Here is a 19,787-nt window from a genome sequence, read left to right as displayed (position 1 = left end):
CTTATCCATTAGGTCTTTTACGGCCTCTTGGCCGGGTACATTACGTGTTATGTGGTCTCTCACTTATTAGTTATTCTTTGTGTCCTGCCTGTTATATCCTAGTGTTATATAATTACTACACATTTGCACTCGGCCTTAATTCTAGTACCAGTTAACCTTTAGGTTTCTGCAGAATTAGTTTCCATGTCACTATAGGCTAAGGTCTCATACTTACTACGGGTGTACCTTTTAAGTTAAATCTAGTCCTTGGAATTGTTACTGTTAATTCTTACTTTATATATTTACTTTATATATTTACTTTATATATTTTAATATAAACGTTATATATTTACTTAATTTATATTTGAAACTTTATATATTTACATGTTCAATATTAAGTTTTATATAATATCAACTTTGTTAAGTCTATAATATAAACCGTGTTTAATATAAACTTTATATAATTACTTACTTTATGTGAACTTTATATATTTACATGTTCTGCAGAATTTAATCTTCAATAAACTTTAACGCCCCATACTGCCAGTATCTCTCCCCCTGGTCAGAAACGCCCCATACTGCCAGTATCTTTCTCCCCCTGGTCAGAAAATATGTGCTGCCAATCTGTTGTATGGTGTTTATAAATCTTGTTTATCTGTATCTTTTGCTACCCAGTCTCCCATTCTTTATGTACCCATTCTGAACATGTTTACCATTGTGATCATTGCTGTCTTATATGTGTTGTCAATCTGCTGTATGGTGTCTATTAATCTTGTTTAAATTACTAATCAAGCTGTCAATGTAATCAATCAGAGCTTTAATATAACAATGTGCTTTAATATACTTACTTATCTCTCTCATATCATTTTTATCTTGTAATGTATCTTTATCATTTATCAATTCTGATTGAAATTACCTACTTAAAATTATCTGCTAGATTAAGGACCTGCCCGAAACGCTGCGCGTACTAGTGGCTTTACAAGAATGTAAATACTGTACTATCCAATGTATTCTCACAAACCCAATGTACCTTCTTGTATATATATAAATAAATAAATAAATAAATAAATAAATAAATAAATAAATAAATAAATAAATTCCTAACACTGATGTGTCCGAATTCAACTCAAACCTTAGAAATCTAATACTAGATAACAGACTGAACAAAAACCATCTAATTATCGCAGGGGACACTAATATTGACCTCTGCGAGCCTGAACACCTTACTGCTGTTAGCTTCCTCAACTGTATGAATTCCTGCTTCATGTATAAATTCCTCCTGGAGTCCCAGGATGATAATCTGGGAATTTTTCCCCAGATGTGCTGGGAATTTTGTGGTGGCGGTGGTGGCAACACTGGACGCCAGCTGGGCCACAACAACACCGGAGACTCTGCCAGTCTGGCTCATAATTATCTTGTTTCAACACTTCTGCTGACATAATCTGCAGACATTGATATGTAAGGTAAGCGCGAAGACACACTTTGTACTGTTTTAGTTTAAAAACTTGACAATGACTGCGGAACATGGAACTAATCCTTTGCATGTCAGGTCGTGGCCAACTTTCCTGTCCACACTCATGTTTACTCAACGACTTTTTCCCAATATTACTACATAGCCTTCCCGGTTTGGTGCCTTCTTTTCATAGTTACTTACTTTTTCCCAATATAATGTAATATTAGGTATTTAGAGGGTAGAGCAGTGACGAACCGCTTCTGTAATATCATGACTTTACCAGACAATTTGATTATGGTTTTCACAATAGGCCAGTCAGTAAGACAAATATGTGCCTGGTCCATCATATCTTGGGTAATGCTACTCTATTAATTCCATGGCCGAATAATTTATAATCATCTCTGTATGATATTATAATTGTCTACACTACGTCTACTCTACGTCTCTTAATATTTAACAAATCTTGACATGTGAATAAACACTTAATTGACTTGTTGAAGACAATTTTAGTGATTTAACAAGTGCTGGGTATTGCAAGTTTACCATTACAGTATCATGATCTAATGTATACATAGACTATCATTTTTGCTATAAGTCACTAGCTACCCAATATGGTTTACCAATGGTTTTTTAAAACCTACTTAGCTTTAATTGGCACATTTTTATAATTACTTAACCTTATCTAACCCAACCAGCCCTTAACTTGCCCAACCCAACCTTACCTAACCGAACCTTATCTTATTTAACATTACCTAACCCTACCTAACCCTAACCTTACCTAACCCTAACCAACCTTACTTACCACACCTTACCTGACCTAACCTAACCTAACCCTACCTAACCCAAACCAACCTAACCCAAACCAACCCAACCTAACCTAACCTTACCTAACCTAACTTAACCTTACCTAACTAAACCTTACCCAACTTAACCTTACCAAACCTAACCTTACCAAACCTAACCTTAACTAACTTAACCTTACCTTACCTAACTTAACCTTGCCTAACTTAACCTAACTTAACTTAACCTAAGCCATCCTAACCTTACCCAACCAAACCTTACCCAACCAAACTAACCGTACCCAACCTACCCTTACCCAACCTACCTTTATCCAACCTACCCTTACCCAACCTAAGCTTACACAACCTAACCTTACCAAACTTAACCTTACCGAATCTAAGCTAGCCTTATCCAACCTAAGCAAACCTTATCCATGTTAACCTGACTCAACCTAATATTACCCTACCTAACCTAACCCAACCTAATATCCTTACCAAACCTAAACCTACTTTCCTGCCCGAAACGCTTTGCGTAATAGTGGCTTTAGGCATTGTATGTACTAGCTCTATCTATAAAGCCAACAAACTTTGTAAAATCTCTTTATGTATGTACCTTTGCCTAAATAAAAATTATTATTATTATTATTAAACAAACCTTGTCTAACCTTGCCAATTCTAACCAGAATAAACCTTACCAACCAAACCTAACCTAGCTTACCCAACCAAACCTATCCTAGGCTTACCCAACCAACCCTAGCCTAGTCTTTCCCAACCAACCCTATCATAGCCTTACCCAATCAACCCTATCATAGCCTTACCCAACCAACCCTATCATAGCCTTACCCAACCAACCCTAGCCTCGTTGATACCTGGTTGATGGGGTTCTGGGAGTTCTTCTACTCCCCAAGCCCGGCCTGAGGCCAGGCTCGATTTGTGAGAGTCTGGTCCACCAGGCTGTTGCTTGGAGCGGCCCGCAGGGCCACATACCCACCACAGCCCGGCTGATCCGGAACTTCTCTTAGAAAACCGTCCAGTTTTCTCTTGAAGATGTCCACGGTTGTTCCGGCAATATTTCTTATAGTTACTGGGAGGACGTTGAACAACCGCGGACCTCTGATGTTTATACAGTGCTCTCTGATTGTGCCTATGGCACCTCTGCTCTTCACTGGTTCACTCTTGCATTTTCTTCCATATCGTTCACTCCAGTACGTTGTTATTTTACTGTGTAGATTTGGGACCTGACCCTCCAGTATTTTCCATGTGTATATTATTTGGTATCTCTCTCGTCTCCTTTCTAGAGAGTACATTTGGAGAACTTTGAGACGATCCCAATAATTTAGGTGTTTTATCTCGTCTATGCTTGCCGTATATGTTCTCTGTATTCCCTCTATTTCAGCAATCTCTCCTGCTCTGAAGGGAAAAGTGAGTACTGAGCAGTACTCAAGATGGGACAAAACAAGTGACTTGAAGAGTACAACCATTGTGATGGTATCCCTGGATTTGAAAGTTCTCATAATCCATCCGATCATTTTTCTGGCCGACACATTATTTGCTTGGTTATGCTCCATAAACGTTAGATCGTCGGACATCATTATTCCCAAATCCTTGACATGCTGTTTTTCTACTATGGGAAGATTTGATTGTGTTTTGTACCCTGTATTATGTTTCAGATCCTCATTTTTGCCGTACCTGAGTACCTGAAATTTATCTCTGTTAAACATCATGGTATTTTCTGCTGCCCAATCGAAAACTTTGTTGACATCTGCTTGTAGTTTTTCATTGTCTTCAGCAGAGGTAATTTTCATGCTGATTTTTGTGTCATCTGCAAAGGTCGACATGAAGCTGTGACGTGTATTTTTGTCTATATCAGATATGAGAATAAGGAACAGTAGCGGTGCAAGGACTGTACCTTGAGGTACAGAGCTTTTAACATCGCTTGGACTCGATTTTATCTGATTGACTGTTACTCTTTGTGTTCTGTTCGACAGGAAATTGAGTATCCAGCATCCTACTTTTCCAGTTATTCCCATTGACCTCATTTTGTGAGCTATCACCCCATGGTCACATTTGTCGAACGCCTTTGCAAAGTCTGTGTATACAACATCTGCATTTTGCTTTTCTTCTAGGGCTTCTGTGATTTTGTCATAGTGGTTGAGTAACTGTGACAGACAGGATCTTCCTGCTCTAAATCCATGTTGTCCTGGATTGTGCAATTCATTGTTTTCCATAAAACTAGAAATTTGATTCCTAATCACTCTTTCAAACACATTTATTATGTGTGATGTTAGTGCAACTGGTCTATAATTTTTTGCCAAGGCTTTACTCCCCCCCCTTGTGCAACGGAGCTATATCTGCAGATTTAAGTGCTGCTGGTATCTCCCCTGTATCCAGGCTCTTTCTCCTTATTACGCTGAGTGCTCTCGCTACTGGTACTGGTACTTTACATTTCTTTATGAATATTGAATTCCATGAGTCAGGCCCATGAGCTGAGTGCATAGGCGTATTGTCAATTTCTCTTTCAAAGTCTTCCGAGTTTGTGGTAATATCCGTTATATTATCTGCAGCTTGAATGTCATTCATAAAGAAGCTGTCTGGGTCATCAACTTTCATGTTGTTTATTGGTGTGCTAAACATAGCCTCATACTGGCTTTTTAGAATTTCATTAATCTCTTTGTTATCCTCTGTGTACGTACCTTCATTTGTAATTAACGGTCCAATACTGGTCGAGGTTTTGGATTTGGATTTTGCGTATGTGAAAAAATATTTCGGATTTTTTCTTATCTCTTGTGTAGCTTTCTGTTCCAATTCCATTTCCTCAGACTCATATGATCGCTTCACCGTTTGTTCTATTTCTTCGATCTCCCTGCTTAGGCTTGTTTTCCTTGCTTGTGATAGTTGTGTCTGCCAAAGCATTTCCGTTATTTTTTTCCTTCTCCTGTACAGTCTTCTGCGTTCTCTTTCTAGAGTGGTCCTCTTTTTGCCCCTCCTCACAGGTACGTGCTTCAAGCAGACCCTGTAAGCTTCAGCTGTCAGTTGAGCCCTGTGTGGGAGTTTTGTCGCTTAAGACCGTCTCCCATTGAATGGTTGCAAGGTTTACATTTATTTTTTCCCAGTCAATCCTCTTATTGTTGAAATTGAATTTATTGAATATTCCTTCTCGCATGTTGGGTCTCTTAGACCTACTACCGTTATTTATGGTAGTTCGCACTTCAATGAGCTTATGGTCTGAGTATGAAGTATCTGAGATTGTGATGTCTCTGATTAGTTCATCATTGTTTGTGAATAACAAGTCTAGTGTGTTTTCGTTCCTAGTTAGTTCTGTAATCTGTTGATTGAGCGAGAATTTGTCACAGAATCTCAAAAGTTCTTTGACCTGTGGTTGGTTATTTCCCGGGTCATTCCCTGCTATGATATTTGTGTTTGCCGTTCTCCATCTTAGACTCGGTAAATTGAAATCTCCAAGGAAGATAATATCTGGAGCTGGGTTTGCTAGGTTGTCAAGTATATTCTCTATTTTGTGCATCTGCTCTGTGAATTCCTCAACCGTTGTATCTGGCAGTTTATATATTAGAATAATAATTAGGTTTAGTTTCTCTACCTTAATTCCAAGTACCTCTACCACCTCATTAGTTGAGTTTAGTAGTTCTGTGCATACCAGGTCTTCTTTAATATATAGACTTACTCCTCCATTTGACCTAGTTTTTCTATCACATCTATATAAATTATAATTTGGAATCCAGATTTCACCATCCATGTAATCTTTTGTATGAGTTTCCGTGAATGCCCCAAATATTGAGTTTGACTCTAATAGGAGGCCATTTATGAACTTAACTTTATTCCTTGACTTTGGCTTTAAACCTTGAATGTTTGCAAATATGAATGATTGTCCATATTGTGGGTCACTTTTGGAAGGTTTTGGTAGTTCTCCCTCCTCTCTACCCTAACCCAGGGTGTGTTGTTGTGGCAATGGTTTGTCCAGTTTTGGAAGTGATACTGGGGAGTGTGGTAGTCTCTGTGTAGTTGGGGGGTGTAGTGTATGTGGGTTTGATGACGAACCGTAGTCCAGTTTTGGGCATTTCCCCCTCTCCATCCGTACTCCTGCCACATTTCTGCCTGTCTGTTTCTCCCTCTGTTTATACCTGCCTCTAAAAAATTTTCAGGGCTATTATATTGGACTTCCTCTCTTATATAGTGCTGTGTACCTCTGACGTGGAAATCGGGGCAATGAAGATCGTAGCATTTCTTCTCATTAACTGAGAATTTGCATAGCTTAGGGTGAAAATATCTACACTCTGTATCAAAACGACATCTGCCTTTCCCTAACCAGTTTCGGCATTTCCGTGGGTGCATGAATGAGCATTCCGTGCCTCTGGGCCCATATCATATCTGCACTGTCCTTTTGCATAATACCTGCAAATATTTTCATCTGTGATTGTATTCTTCTTGTTTGTACCCGTGCACGACTTGGCTACCCCTGTGTTTTTTGTTCCAACTTTCTCGTTTCTGCATTCATTCTCGGTATTGCCCTTATCTTTCTCCTTGTTGCTTTCGTCTTTCTCATTTGTGTTCTCATTCGTCTCACTTTTTCTCTCCTTATTCATATCACCAGTTTGCTCTACAATATTGTCTTCATTTTTGGGTACCTCGACACTATGCCCTTCTACATTGCTACTTTGACTCTCTAAATTCTCAGTCCCTGGGTTGTGGTAAGAGTTCGTTGCTGTCTTTATACACTCTGCATATATTTCTGGTAGTTTATGTGTGAATTGTAGCCTGTGTACTTCAGGAATGTTATTCATTGGTTTGGTAATGTTTTCCCACATCCGTTTGTCACTTTGACAGATCCAGTAGTTACCTTCCCGGTTTGCATATTGCGTAGGTAATCCTGTACAACTCAGGTGAAATCTTATGTTACAAATGTTACATACAATGCCTACAACACTCTTCCGAAGTGACTTAAAGAAGCCTCCTCACACCTCCATGTTGGGTTTGTGGTGTTATAATATTATATGAATATATTTATAATATTATATATCTTGAGGTTATCTTGAGATGATTTCGGGGCTTTAGTGTCCCCGCGGCCCGGTCCTCGACCAGGCCTCCGCCCCCAGGAAGCAGCCCGTGACAGCTGACTAACACCCAGGTACCTATTTTACTGCTAGGTAACAGGGGCATAGGGTGAAAGAAACTCTGCCTATTGTTTCTCGCCGGCGCCTGAGATCGAACCCAGGACCACAGGATCACAAGTCCAGCGTGCTGTCCGCTCGGCCGACCGGCTCCATATATATGTATGTATATATATAATATGTATACAGTATATTTATAATATTACATATGTTTATTTGTTCACGTTTATGTGGGGGTACTTATCGCCTTGTGCAGAAAATATGGTCCTCTTTGGACCGTCTAGTTGACCGTTGTTTGTCCCAGGTCGGGGGCAGGATGCCACCGGTTGCCAGTTACTTGATTTATACACTGATTATTTGCCTGTAATATCCTAAGGGAATTTCTGTTTTCTTCTGGCTTGCAATGTTATTCACTTACTCTATTACTAGTTCCTAGATCCACTTTCCCGTATTACAGTATATATTGCCAGTATATTATCACTGAGGGAGTATACTGTTACTGCGGGACGTCCCCTACACTGTGTAGGCCTCGTGGCTGTGGTGTAAACAGCCTAGTGTGATGCCTCCTCAACAACTTTACATTTATACTTTTTCTATGTACAATTCTCTAACACTATCCACAAATTTATATGTTGTGTTACACGTTCCACTTCTCTGTTCAACGTATCACTGCTCGCTATATTTGATATATATCGCTTATGCCTGTACACATGAGCCTGGTGGCACTGGCTCACCACGTGGGACCACGTTTATTCTGTATTTAACTCAAAGTTCCATTGTTTATTTCTGTATTCAACTTTCCTACGGGTCACTATGCACTTGGTGATCGCTGTGGGCCATAATCCATGGTTATAATCCTAAAAAAGCCCGGTTTATTCCAGTGCTTTAACGGAGCGCGACGACGACACGTCCGTCCCCTCCCCCGCGAACTACGAGTCCTCCGAGGTTGGGTAAGCCTAGGCTTACCCAACCAACCCTAGCCTAGGCTTACCCAACCAACCCTAGCCTAGGCTTACCCAACCAACCCTAGCCTAGGCTTACCCAACCAACCCTAGCCTAGGTTTACCCAACCAACCCTTGCCTAGCCTTACCCAACTAACCCTAGCCTAGCCTTACCCAACCAACCCTAGCCTAACCTTACCCAACCAACCCTAGCCTTACCAACCCTAACCTAGCCTTACCAAACCGACCCTAGCCTAGACTTACCCAACCAACCCTAGGCTAGCTTTACCCAACCAACCCTAGCCTAACCTTACCCAACCAGCCCTAGCCTAGCCTTACCCAACCCAACATTACCTTACCCAGCCTAACCTACCCTTACTCAACTTTATCAGGTTTCAGGTAGGTTATCTAATGTTACCTAAGCTTACCTTGGCTAACAGAACATAACTTGTTAAACATAATTTGCCACACATGAATTTATTTATTTATTTATTTATTTATTTATTTATTTATTTATTTATTTATTTATTTATATATGTACAAGAAGGTACATTAGGATTGTGAGGATACATAGCATAGTAATTACATTCTTGTAAAGCCACTAGTATGTGCAGCATTTCGGGCAGGTCCTTAATCTAAGAAAATTTTGAGTAGGTAAATACTAGCAAAATTTATAAAAATGATAACAGGTACATAGCAAGAAAAAAAATAAAAGATGAGAGAAATTTGTAGGTATATTAAAGCACATAGGTAGCTCAGATTGATTGCAATGATAGCTTGAATGGTTATCTTGAGGTTATCTCGAGATGATTTCGGGGCTTAGCATCCCCGCGGCCCGGTCCTCGACCAGGCCTCCATTTTTTTACACACACCCAGGAAGCAGTCCGTATGGTAGTTTAACAAAAATTAGTAGGCACAATACAGCATATGGCTAGTACATAAAAGAAGACAGCAATGAACACAATGGTGAAGTTGTTTGGATTAAGTACATAAAGATTGGGAGAGTGGGTAACACTAGATACAGAACAAATTTAAAGATCAGTGTAGGAAACTACGAAGATGAAATTAGGTACTTTTTGGTTTTGTTTTTAAATGAGGCAAAAGTTTGCCAGCTTGTCAATTCACTAGGGAGTGAGTTTCATAGACTAGGTCCCTTAATTTGCATAGTGTTTACACAGATTAAGTTTGACTCGGGGATATCAAAGAGATATTTATTTCTGGTGTGGTGATAATGGGTCCTATTACATCTGTCCAGGGAGAGTTTCAGAGCATGGTTTACATTTAAGAACAGGGTTTTGTAAATGTAGTTGACACAAGAGAATGTGTGGAGGGAATTAATATTTAGCATGTTAAGGGATTTAAACAAGGGAGCTGAGTGTTGTCTGAAAGCAGAGTTTGTTGTTATTCTGATAGCAGATTTTTGCTGGCTGATGATGGGCTTAAGGTGGTTTGCAGTGGTTGACCCCCATGCACAGATACCATAATTAAGATAGGGATAGATAAGTGCATAATATAGTGAGAGGACAGCAGAGTTAGGAACATAATATTTGGTTTTGGAGAGTATACCAACTTTTTTAAAGACTTTCTTAGTTATGTGTTGAATGTGGGTGCTGAACTTAAGTCTCTTGTCTAGGAATAGGCCAAGAAACTTTCCATCATTTTTATTACTGATGATAATGTTGTCTATCTGCAGCTGAATTGCATTCGATGATTTGCTTCCAAATAAGATGTAGTAAGTCTTTTCTATGTTTAGTGTTAGTTTGTTAGTTGACATCCTTAAGTTTACTTTTTTTAAATTCATTATTCACAACATTATTTAGCATATGTGGGTTGGGGCTGACTAGATGGGGGTAGTATCATCAGCAAACAATATAGGTTTAAGAATATTAGAGACATTAGGCAGATCATTGATATATATAAGAAATAGAAGAGGTCCCAAGATGCTGCCCTGTGGCACTCCAACGGTTATTGGTAGAGTGAAAGTGGTTGTATCATTGATGGCTACACATTGCTGTCTGTCACTAAGATAGGATCGGTTATAGTCCAGGGCAAGGCCTCGGATTCCATAATGCTGGAGTTTAAGTAAGAGATAGTTGTGATTAACAGTATCAAAGGCTTTTCTTAGGTCAATGAAGAGTCCAATCGGAAACAAATTTTTGTCAAGGGCTGAATAGATTATGTCAAGGAGACTAATGATTGCATCATTGGTGCTCTTTTGGGACCTGAAGCTATACTGGTAGGGGCTGAGTATGTCGAATTTTACGAGTTAGGAATAGAGCTGTTTGTAGCTAATTTTTTCAAATATTTTTGATAGAATGGGTAAGTTTGATATTGGTCTATAATTGTTTATGCCTGCCAGATTGCCTCCTTTATGGACTGCCGTTACTCTTGCTTTTTTAAGGATATCAGGGAAGGTATGACACACACTATGGATACTATGGATTTGTTGAACAGTAGAGCTATGGGTGGCACAAGGGCATGAGCATGAATAACATAACTTGCCTAACATAACTTAACCTTGCTTGACTTAACCTAACCTTGCCCAACATAACCTAACCTAACCTATCCCTGCCTAATATAACCTAACTTTACCTAACCTAACATTAGCTAACCTACCCTTACTTAACGCTTTCCTGGATTTTCGACTTGGACTTACGGGCGGTTTCCCTAACCGCCTGTTGGATCACGACGTAAATTTACGGACAGTGTTATATTGGGTATTTACTACTCGATCGACTTGGGGTTTGTATGAATATGTTTGCCATTAAATTTTTGTTTTCTCTAATAGGCACTGTGCCTATTAGAGAAAACGGCAATGTATTGTAACTTAGAGGAGAGACTATTGAATTGGTGTCACAACGATGGTAATCGCGCACTCCACACACTCTTGTGTTGGCCGCGATCATGATTCTACATTTATATGCATATGTCTGTGTAGAGAATTTTATTCCGAACACTATACAAGCAAAAAAAACGGAGTGAATCAAGTATAAACTTGATAAAACATGAGCAAAGTAAAAACTTTTTACGCTCACGGGTAAAAACATGCGTAAGATTCGCATAAGATTTTATTCGCCGCAAATTTATTTGACGCTCTGTTGGCCAATTCTACCCATGTTCTTATAGAACTTTCTATTGCGAACACATTGCTATAAAAATGAAACACGTAGCTCGAGAAATAATGTCATGACAGTGAAATAAGTATAAACTTTCAAAGCACTGCATCACAACAGTGTCGTCGCTGCTGAAATCATGGCTAACGCTTCGCCCAGTTCCCACACTCGTACGGAACATAATTAGACATTGATAAGCATATGTCTGGGTGGGGAATTTTATTGCGAGTTCAGTGATATCAAAATAAGCGCTGTAGGATGACTGTGAGGCTGGCAACAAACGAAAGAGTATGAACATTTACTTCCTGTTTGGGTGTAACGGTGAGTCATCTTCGTGTTTATTTACTTCGTGGTGGGATACCAAATGCTTGGGTGACATTTTATGCATATGATCTTGTAGAGAATTTTATTGCCAACGCATTGATACCAAAATGAAAAACGTAGCTCGAGAATTGATGTTAGGAGCGTGAAAAGATTATAAACTTTTTTGTGTTTACGCTTGAGCGCCCAGAACGCCGCGCGCACAACCCGCTTTTTTTTCCAGCTAGTGCCGCGCGCACTAAAGTGTTAACTTGACCAGACCTGACCTAACCCTACCTACCTAACCTAACCTAACCTAACCTAACCTAACCTAACCTAACCTTACCTAACCTTACCTAACCTTACCTAACCTTACCTAACCTAACCTTACCTAACCTTACCTAACCTTACCTAACCTTACCTAACCTTACCTAACCTAACCTTACCTAACCTAACCTTACCTAACCTAACCTTACCTAACCTAACCTTACCTAACCTAACCTTATCTTACCTTACCTAACCTTACCTAACCTTACCATACCTTACCTAACCTTACCATACCTTACCTAACCTTACCATACCTTACCTAACCTTACCATACCTTACCTAACCTTACCTTACCTTTACTGTACCTAACCTTACCTTACCTTACGTTGCCTAACCTAACCTTACCTGACCTTACCTAACCTTACCTTGCCTAACCTAACCTAACCTTGCCTTACCTAAAATAACCTAAGCTTGCCTTACCTAACCTTACTTTACCTTACCTAACCTTACCTAATCTTACCTAACCTTACCCTACCTAACCTTACCTAATATAACCTTAACTAACGTACCCTTTCCTAAAGTACCCTTACCTAATGTAACCTTAACCAACCTTACCTAACCTTGCCCAACCTTACCTAACCCAACCTAACCCTACCTTACTTAAGGGGGTCTAATCACAGAAAATAAAACATGTTCCGATTTTTTTGAAAATTTAATCATGGAATGGTTATAGAAGGGGCTGCAACTGGTCCAAGTTTCAGCATCACACTCTAAATAGAAGTGGAGAAAAAAAATACAGAACGTATTATGCAACGAATTCTCAACATTTTCAAAAAATTTCAGGGAACACAGTGTCAACTAAAATCATTTCTATAACACTCAGATATCACATTAGCATGTAATAAAGGATTTCAAATAGGGATTTTAGCCAAAAAGCGTTTAGTGCAATAATTCAATTATTCAAAGTCCCCCTTCCAAAAATATGCAATATATGATGGTAAATAATATTTATAAAATCAATAAATAGACTTTGGACTACAATGTTACTTGACATTGTAGAAGCAGAAACTCTACATAGAAAGTGTAATTTGCATGTAAATTGATTAATAAATGAAACCTGTGAAGCACCTTGAAGTTGTAAATTACTTACCTGAGTAAAATAAGATCAAAGTTTGGCCACCTGTAGCCGAGCTTGACGTCGACCAATTTCGTTCATAATTGGCACCCTTGCAGATAGGCATCCGTTCAGCATGGTGTGTAAGTTCCATGCATATCCCCTGATAACAAGCGAAAAAAAAATGCAAATATATATATATATATATATATATATATATATATATATATATATATATATATATATATATATATATATATATATATATATATATATATATATATATATTACAATTATTTATTACAAAATATCCAATTATAACACTAAAACATACTAACCCATTGTAATTGGTCCGAATTGTGGGTCCTCAAGGTGGCACTAGTAGGCACTTGCACTAAACGCTTTTTGGCTAAAACCCCTATTTGAAATCCTTTATTACATGCTAATGTGATATCTGAGTGTTATAAAAATGATTTTAGTTGACACGTGTTCCCTGAAATTTTTTGAAAATGTTGAAAATTCGTTGCATAATACGTTCTGTATTTTTTTTCTCCATTTCTATTTAGGGTGTGATGCTGAAACTTGGACCAGTTGCAGCCCCTTCTATAACCATTCCATGATTAAATTTTCAAAAAAATCGGAATTTTTTTTTATTTCCCGTGATTAGACCCCCTTAACCTAACCCTACCTTACCTACCCTTACATTACCTAACCTAACTTAACCTTACCCAACCTAACTTAACCTTACCTAATCTAACCTAATCTAATCTTACCTTACCTAACTTAACCTTACTAATCTAACCGTACCTAACCTAAACTAACCTAATCTTACCTAACTTAACCTTACCTAATCTAACGTTACCTAATCTAACCTAACCTTAATCTTACCTAACTTAATCTTACCTAACCTAATCTTACCTAACCTAATCTTACCTTACCTAACCTTACCTAGTCTTACCTTACCTTACTTAACCCTACCTAATCTTGTTTAACCTAACCTTACCTAACTTAACCTTACCTAACCTAAACTAACCTAACCTTACCTAACCTTACTTAACCTAACCCCGCCTTACCTAACACAACCTTACTTAACCTAACCCCGCCTTACCTAACACAACCTTACCTAACTATGCCTAACCTGGCTTTATCTGACCTTGCCTCACCTTACCTTACTTAACCTTGCCCAACCTAACCTTGCCCAACCGAACCTTGCCCAACCTTATCTTGCCCAACCTTATCTTGCCCAAACTAACCTTGCCCCACCCAACCTTACCTTACCCAACCTTACCTAACCTAACCTTACCTTACCCATCTTTACTTAACCTTACCATACCTAACCTTTACTTTACCTTAACCTTACCTTAACCTTACCTTACCTTTCCTTATCTTACCTTTCCTTATCTTACCTTTCCTTATCTTACCTTTCCTTACCGTTCCTTACCTTACCTAAGCTTACCTTTCTTAAGCTTACCTTTCCTAACTTAACCTTGCCATACCTAATATTACCTTACTTAATATTATCTTACCTGTCCTTACCTTACCTTATCTAACCTTACCTTACCTAATCTTATCTAACCTTACCTTACCTTATATATCCTTACCTTTCCTAACCTTACCTTACCTTATATATCCTTACCTTACCTTATATATCCTTACCTTTCCTAACCTTACCTTACCTTATATATCCTTACCTTTCCTAACCTTACCTTATATATCCTTACCTTTCCTAACCTTACCTTATATATCCTTACCTTTCCTAACCTTACCTTACCTTATATATCCTTACCTTCCCTAACCTTACCTTATATATCCTTACCTTTCCTAACCTTACCTTATATATCCTTACCTTTCCTAACCTTACCTTATATATCCTTACCTTTCCTAACCTTACCTTATATATCCTTACCTTTCCTAACCTTACCTTACCTTACCTTACCTTACTTTGCCTAACATTACCTTACCTTGCCTAACCTTACCTTATCTTGCCTAACCTTACCTTATCTTGCCTAACCTTACCTAACCTTGCCTAACCTTACCTTACCTTGCCTAACCTTACCTTACCTTGCCTAACCTTACCTTACCTTGCCTTGCCTAACCTTACCTAACCTTGCCTAACCTTGCCTAACCTTACCTAACCTTACCTAACCTTACCTAACCTTGCCTAACCTTGCCTAACCTTACCTTGCCTAACCTAACCTAACCTAGCCTTATCTTACTAACCTAACCTTACCTTACTAACCTAACCTTACCTTACCTAACCTAACCTTATCTAACCTAACTTTCTACCTAACCTGACCTTATACTTAACACTTTGGCGTGCCCCGCGCGCCACCCCTCAACTGTGCGATTTGGGTCCCAGCGTTTCACGGGAGCGCGCATTAATTCTGAAAAGTGTATACTCTCTTCAACTTTGTCACCTTAATTCTCGTCCTACGAGATTAAATTTGGTATCATTGTGTTCGCAATAGAATTCTCTACAGCACTAAATGCATATAAACTCCGAAAGCCCGGCTAACTACCCGCAGCAAACAGAGAAAGTGCGAACAAGTTACCCACGAGCACGCAAACGCGATAAAATGTTTTCACTATTTTCACTCTGGTCACCTCAATTTTCGTCCTAGGTCTTTCATTTTGGTCTCAATGGGTTCGCAATAGAATTCTCTAGAGTAACATTAGCATATAAAATAAAAAACCTGGTCATGCTCCAACCGCCGACAAGTTGAAGACGGGCCGCGAGTGAGCGCTCAGACGCCTTCCAGCTACACTCCCAATTCCCGCCCTTTTCACGCCTTTCTTTCGCAATTTTCTTCCTGGAAGGGCCTTGTTCATGATCACTATCCATCGTGGAGTAAGCGTAGACAGTTTCTAAAACCGCAGTAAGAAATATAGCCAAGGAAAATAGCCGAAATGTTCACACGTTTGAGACACGAGGGGAGGCGACACCGGTCACAACAGTGGAGCGAAAACAATGGGCCGACGGCGTGTGCTGCGCCTCCTGAGGGCCACGAGGCGCAACAAAGAAAATGGGAAGACATCATGCCCGGGTGAAAGTGTTAACCTAACCTTACCTGATTTTACCTTAAATTCTCTTAAAAGCAAGAAAATCCCTCCACCCATGAGTTAGGCAAAGCCTAGCCCCAGGAAACTTAAACGACCTAAAATACAGAAAATGAACTGATCTACAAGATGGTAGGCTACACTGATGGTGGGAGAACAAAACTCATTTTACAACTTGAAGATATTATAACAAGCATATTATGTCTGTAATAGACTTGCTCCATACTCTCATTAACTTATGTGCAGATAATGAGATGGCTCTGTTTTTCTATTTAGTCCACTAATTTAAATTAATACCTCTTCCTGAACCTACTAGAGGATGGTCAGGTGAAGTGTAGGACTGGTAATAAATGCAGTAGAGAGCAAATCAAGCCGGAGCCTGGTGGAGCCGCTTCAGCTTGCATTCAGGGTGGGTATCATTTCTACTCCGTTCTGCAAGCTTTCTCATGCGTTGTTTCACCTCCAACCTGCTCATGCGCCACCTGCACCGTCCTGGTCGTTGGACCGAGTGCTCTCTTTCCTTCTCGGTTTGTGGTGGTCCCTTTGGTTCAGGATTGTGTTTCTAAGGCTCTTTTTCTTGTTGGCATTGGCCTCTGGAGGTTGGGTCGGGGAGCTTCATGCTCTCTTCTGGCGCAGGGGTTTCTACTGTTTCGGTCCTGGTGGTAGGTTTGTTCGTTTGCAGCCGTCTCCTTCTTTTCTGGTGAAGACTGAGATGGCTGCTTTCCAGAGGGATCCTTGGGTTGTTTATTCTTGGTTGGTTCAGCCAGGGGTGCATCATGTATTGTGTCCGGTTGCAGCTCTTCACCGATTTGTTGACCTCCTCATTTATAGACCTGTATCATTGACAAGTGTAATAGTCAAAATATTAGAAAAAATAATTAAGACTAAATGGGTAGAACACCTGGAGAAAAACTATATAATATCAGACAGACAATATGGTTTTCGATCTGGAAGATCCTGTGTAACGAATTTACTCAGTTTCTATGATCGAGCCACAGAGATTTTACAGGAAAGAGATGATTGGGTTGACTGTATCTATCTGGACCTAAAAAAGGCTTTTGACAGAGTTCCACATAAGAGGTTATTCTGGAAACTGGAACATACTGGAGGGGTGACAGGTAAGCTTCTAGCATGGATGAAAAATTTCCTAACTGATAGAAAAATGAGGGCCGTAATCAGAGGCAATGTATCGGATTGGAGGAATGTCACAAGTGGAGTACCTCAGGGTTCAGTTCTTGCACAGGTAATGTTCATTGTCAACATAAACGATCTACCAGATGGAATACAGAATTATATGAACATGTTTGCTGATGATGCTAAGATAATAGGGAAGATAAGACACCTAGAAGATTGTCATGCCCTTCAAGAAGACCTGGACAAAATAAGTATATGGAGCACAACTTGGCAAATGGAATTTAATGTGAATAAATGCCGTGTTATGGAATGTGGAATAGGAGAACATAGACCCCACACAACCTATAAATTATGTGAGAAATCTTTAAAAAATTCTGACACAGAAAGGGATCTAGGGGTGGTTCTAGATAGAAAACTGTCACCTGAGAACCACATTAAGAACATTGTGCGAGGAGCCTATGGTACACTTTCTAACTTCAGAATTGCTTTTAAATACATGGATGACGAAATACTAAAAAAATTGTTCACGACTTTGGTTAGACCAAAGCTGGAATATGCAGTGGTTGTATGGTGCCCATATCTTAAGAAGCACATGAACAAACTGGAAAAGTTGCAAAGACATGCCACCAAGTGGCTCCCAGAACTGAAGGACAAGAGCTACGAGAGGTTAGAAGCATTAGATATGCAAAAACTAGAAGATAGAAGAAACAGAGGCGATATGATCACTATGTACAAAATAGTAACAGGAATCGATAAAATTGATAGGGAAGAATTCCTGAGACCCGGAACTTAAAGAACAAGAGGTCATAGATTTAAACTAACAAAACAAAGCTGCTGGAAAAATATAAGAAAATTCTCTTTTGTAAACAGAGTGGTAGACGGTTGGAACAAGTTAGGTGAGAAGGTGGTGGAGGCCAAGACCGTCAGTAGTTTCAAAGCGTTATATGACAAAGAGTGCTGGGTAGATGGGACACCACGAGCGTAGCTCTCATCATGTAACTACACTTAGGTAATTGCACTTAGGTAATTACTTGCGCGCCATGGCCTCGGTGGCTGTGGATGCGCTCTGGGTGGACCCGGTTTCCCTTCTTCCCTGTTCCAGGATGCGGGTCTCCCAGGTTGTCTGCAGGGTTATTCGGTCCAGCCAGCCTTTGTTCTATCCCTGTGCCCATGATGTTCACAAGTTCGTGGCTTTGGCTGCTGTTTTTGGTAACATGTTCTGGGCTGATGTTCGGGAATGGGGTTTTTGGGGGGTCGAACAGAGTCCTGGCCACATGGTACCTTGTTAATGTTCCTGGACCTGCTAAAGCATGTACTGTATAGTCTTGGGTTGCAGGTTGCAACTGCCTGTCTCAACTTGAGTTGAGGAGCGAGTGTCAACCGCCTCCCAGGTAAGTCTCTCTTTCTTGTCTTTTGTTAGGTAGCTCTGGGGAGTCAGAAGGGCTCTCCACGGAAAACCAGTGTTGAATATAATGAAACGCCATTTTCTGGGCGAGTCCCGGGGCTCCCCGGCAGCCCTCCCTTACCTTGAGGTTACCTTGAAGCGCTTCCGGGGCTTAGCGTCCCCGCGACCCGGTCGTTGACCAGGCCTCCTGGTTGCCGGACTGATCAACCAGGCTGTTGGACGCGGCTGCTCGCAGCCTGACCTATGAGTCACAGCCTGGTTGATCAGGTATCCTTTGGAGGTGCTTATCCAGTTCTCTCTTGAACACTGTGAGGGGTCGACCAGTTATGCCCCTTATGTGTAGTGGAAGCGTGTTGAACAGTCTCGGACCTCTGATGTTGATAGAGGTCCTCCCTCCCACTGGTTGCCGTTTTTTTTTGTTTCTTGCATTTTGACATTCAGCCTCTGAACTAAGGGTGGATAGCTGGCGTGTGGTCTGGGGCTTCCCCATTCCCTTCCCTGGGAGGGGGGGAGCTGCACAGACAGGCAGCGTGGTGGTGGGTATGACATCATGCTTGTTTGCTTGTTTTCAGATTGGGGAGTTCTGCTTAGTAGTTTGGTTTTAGGTAGTACTGTTTCACCAGTTTGAGTCGGTTTTGGGACGCCCACCTTTCTGGGTGCCTAACTCCGTAGATGGCAGACATAGAATGCTTCCAATCACATGGGGGGGTTTCTATAGGCCATTGCTCCTCCTACCTCTCTGAGGGGGGGGGGGGGGGCAGGTTCTGGCTCGTGGTCCCCGGTAGGCTTAGTACTCGATTCAAATTGACTGATACCACGGTCTAATGCATACATATCAGCCAGGTACAGTATAGCTCCGGGAAGCCTCCAAGACTCACCCAGAAAAAGATGCTTCATTACATTTAACCACCATGCTGCACGAAGTTTATTGTGAATTTCCCCCGGTGCGCATGAAATAAAGTGTTCCCAAAAAATTCTTTTTTCTTCGTAAAATGATAAATTCCCTTCCTTGAACATGTCTATGTAAAAAAATAAATACAAAATTCCACTTACTTTGGCTGTGGGGACGTGGACAAGGTGCGCTGTGACGTCATCAGGGACTGGTTGCCCGTGTGTGA

The 19,787-nt window shown here is 40.3% G+C and overlaps 1 long non-coding RNA gene across 1 annotated transcript in view; it reads left to right on the top strand.

Annotated features, from left to right (window-relative positions):
- The first annotated feature begins 1,313 nt into the window (after positions 1 to 1,313).
- LOC138368237 (uncharacterized) overlaps positions 1,314 to 19,787 on the top strand; it is a 470,460-nt gene continuing 451,986 nt past the window's right edge. Inside the window, exon 1 of the long non-coding RNA XR_011229548.1 lies at positions 1,314 to 1,442. This is a non-coding gene — a long non-coding RNA (uncharacterized lncRNA). The remainder of the gene's footprint in view (positions 1,443 to 19,787) is intronic.

This window comes from Procambarus clarkii, chromosome 24 (genome assembly GCF_040958095.1).
Source record: "Procambarus clarkii isolate CNS0578487 chromosome 24, FALCON_Pclarkii_2.0, whole genome shotgun sequence".
NCBI classification, from domain to species: domain Eukaryota; kingdom Metazoa; phylum Arthropoda; class Malacostraca; order Decapoda; family Cambaridae; genus Procambarus; species Procambarus clarkii.
The sequence above is the reverse complement of the archived record's forward strand: the minus strand, read 5'-3'. Positions and strand labels throughout refer to the sequence as shown.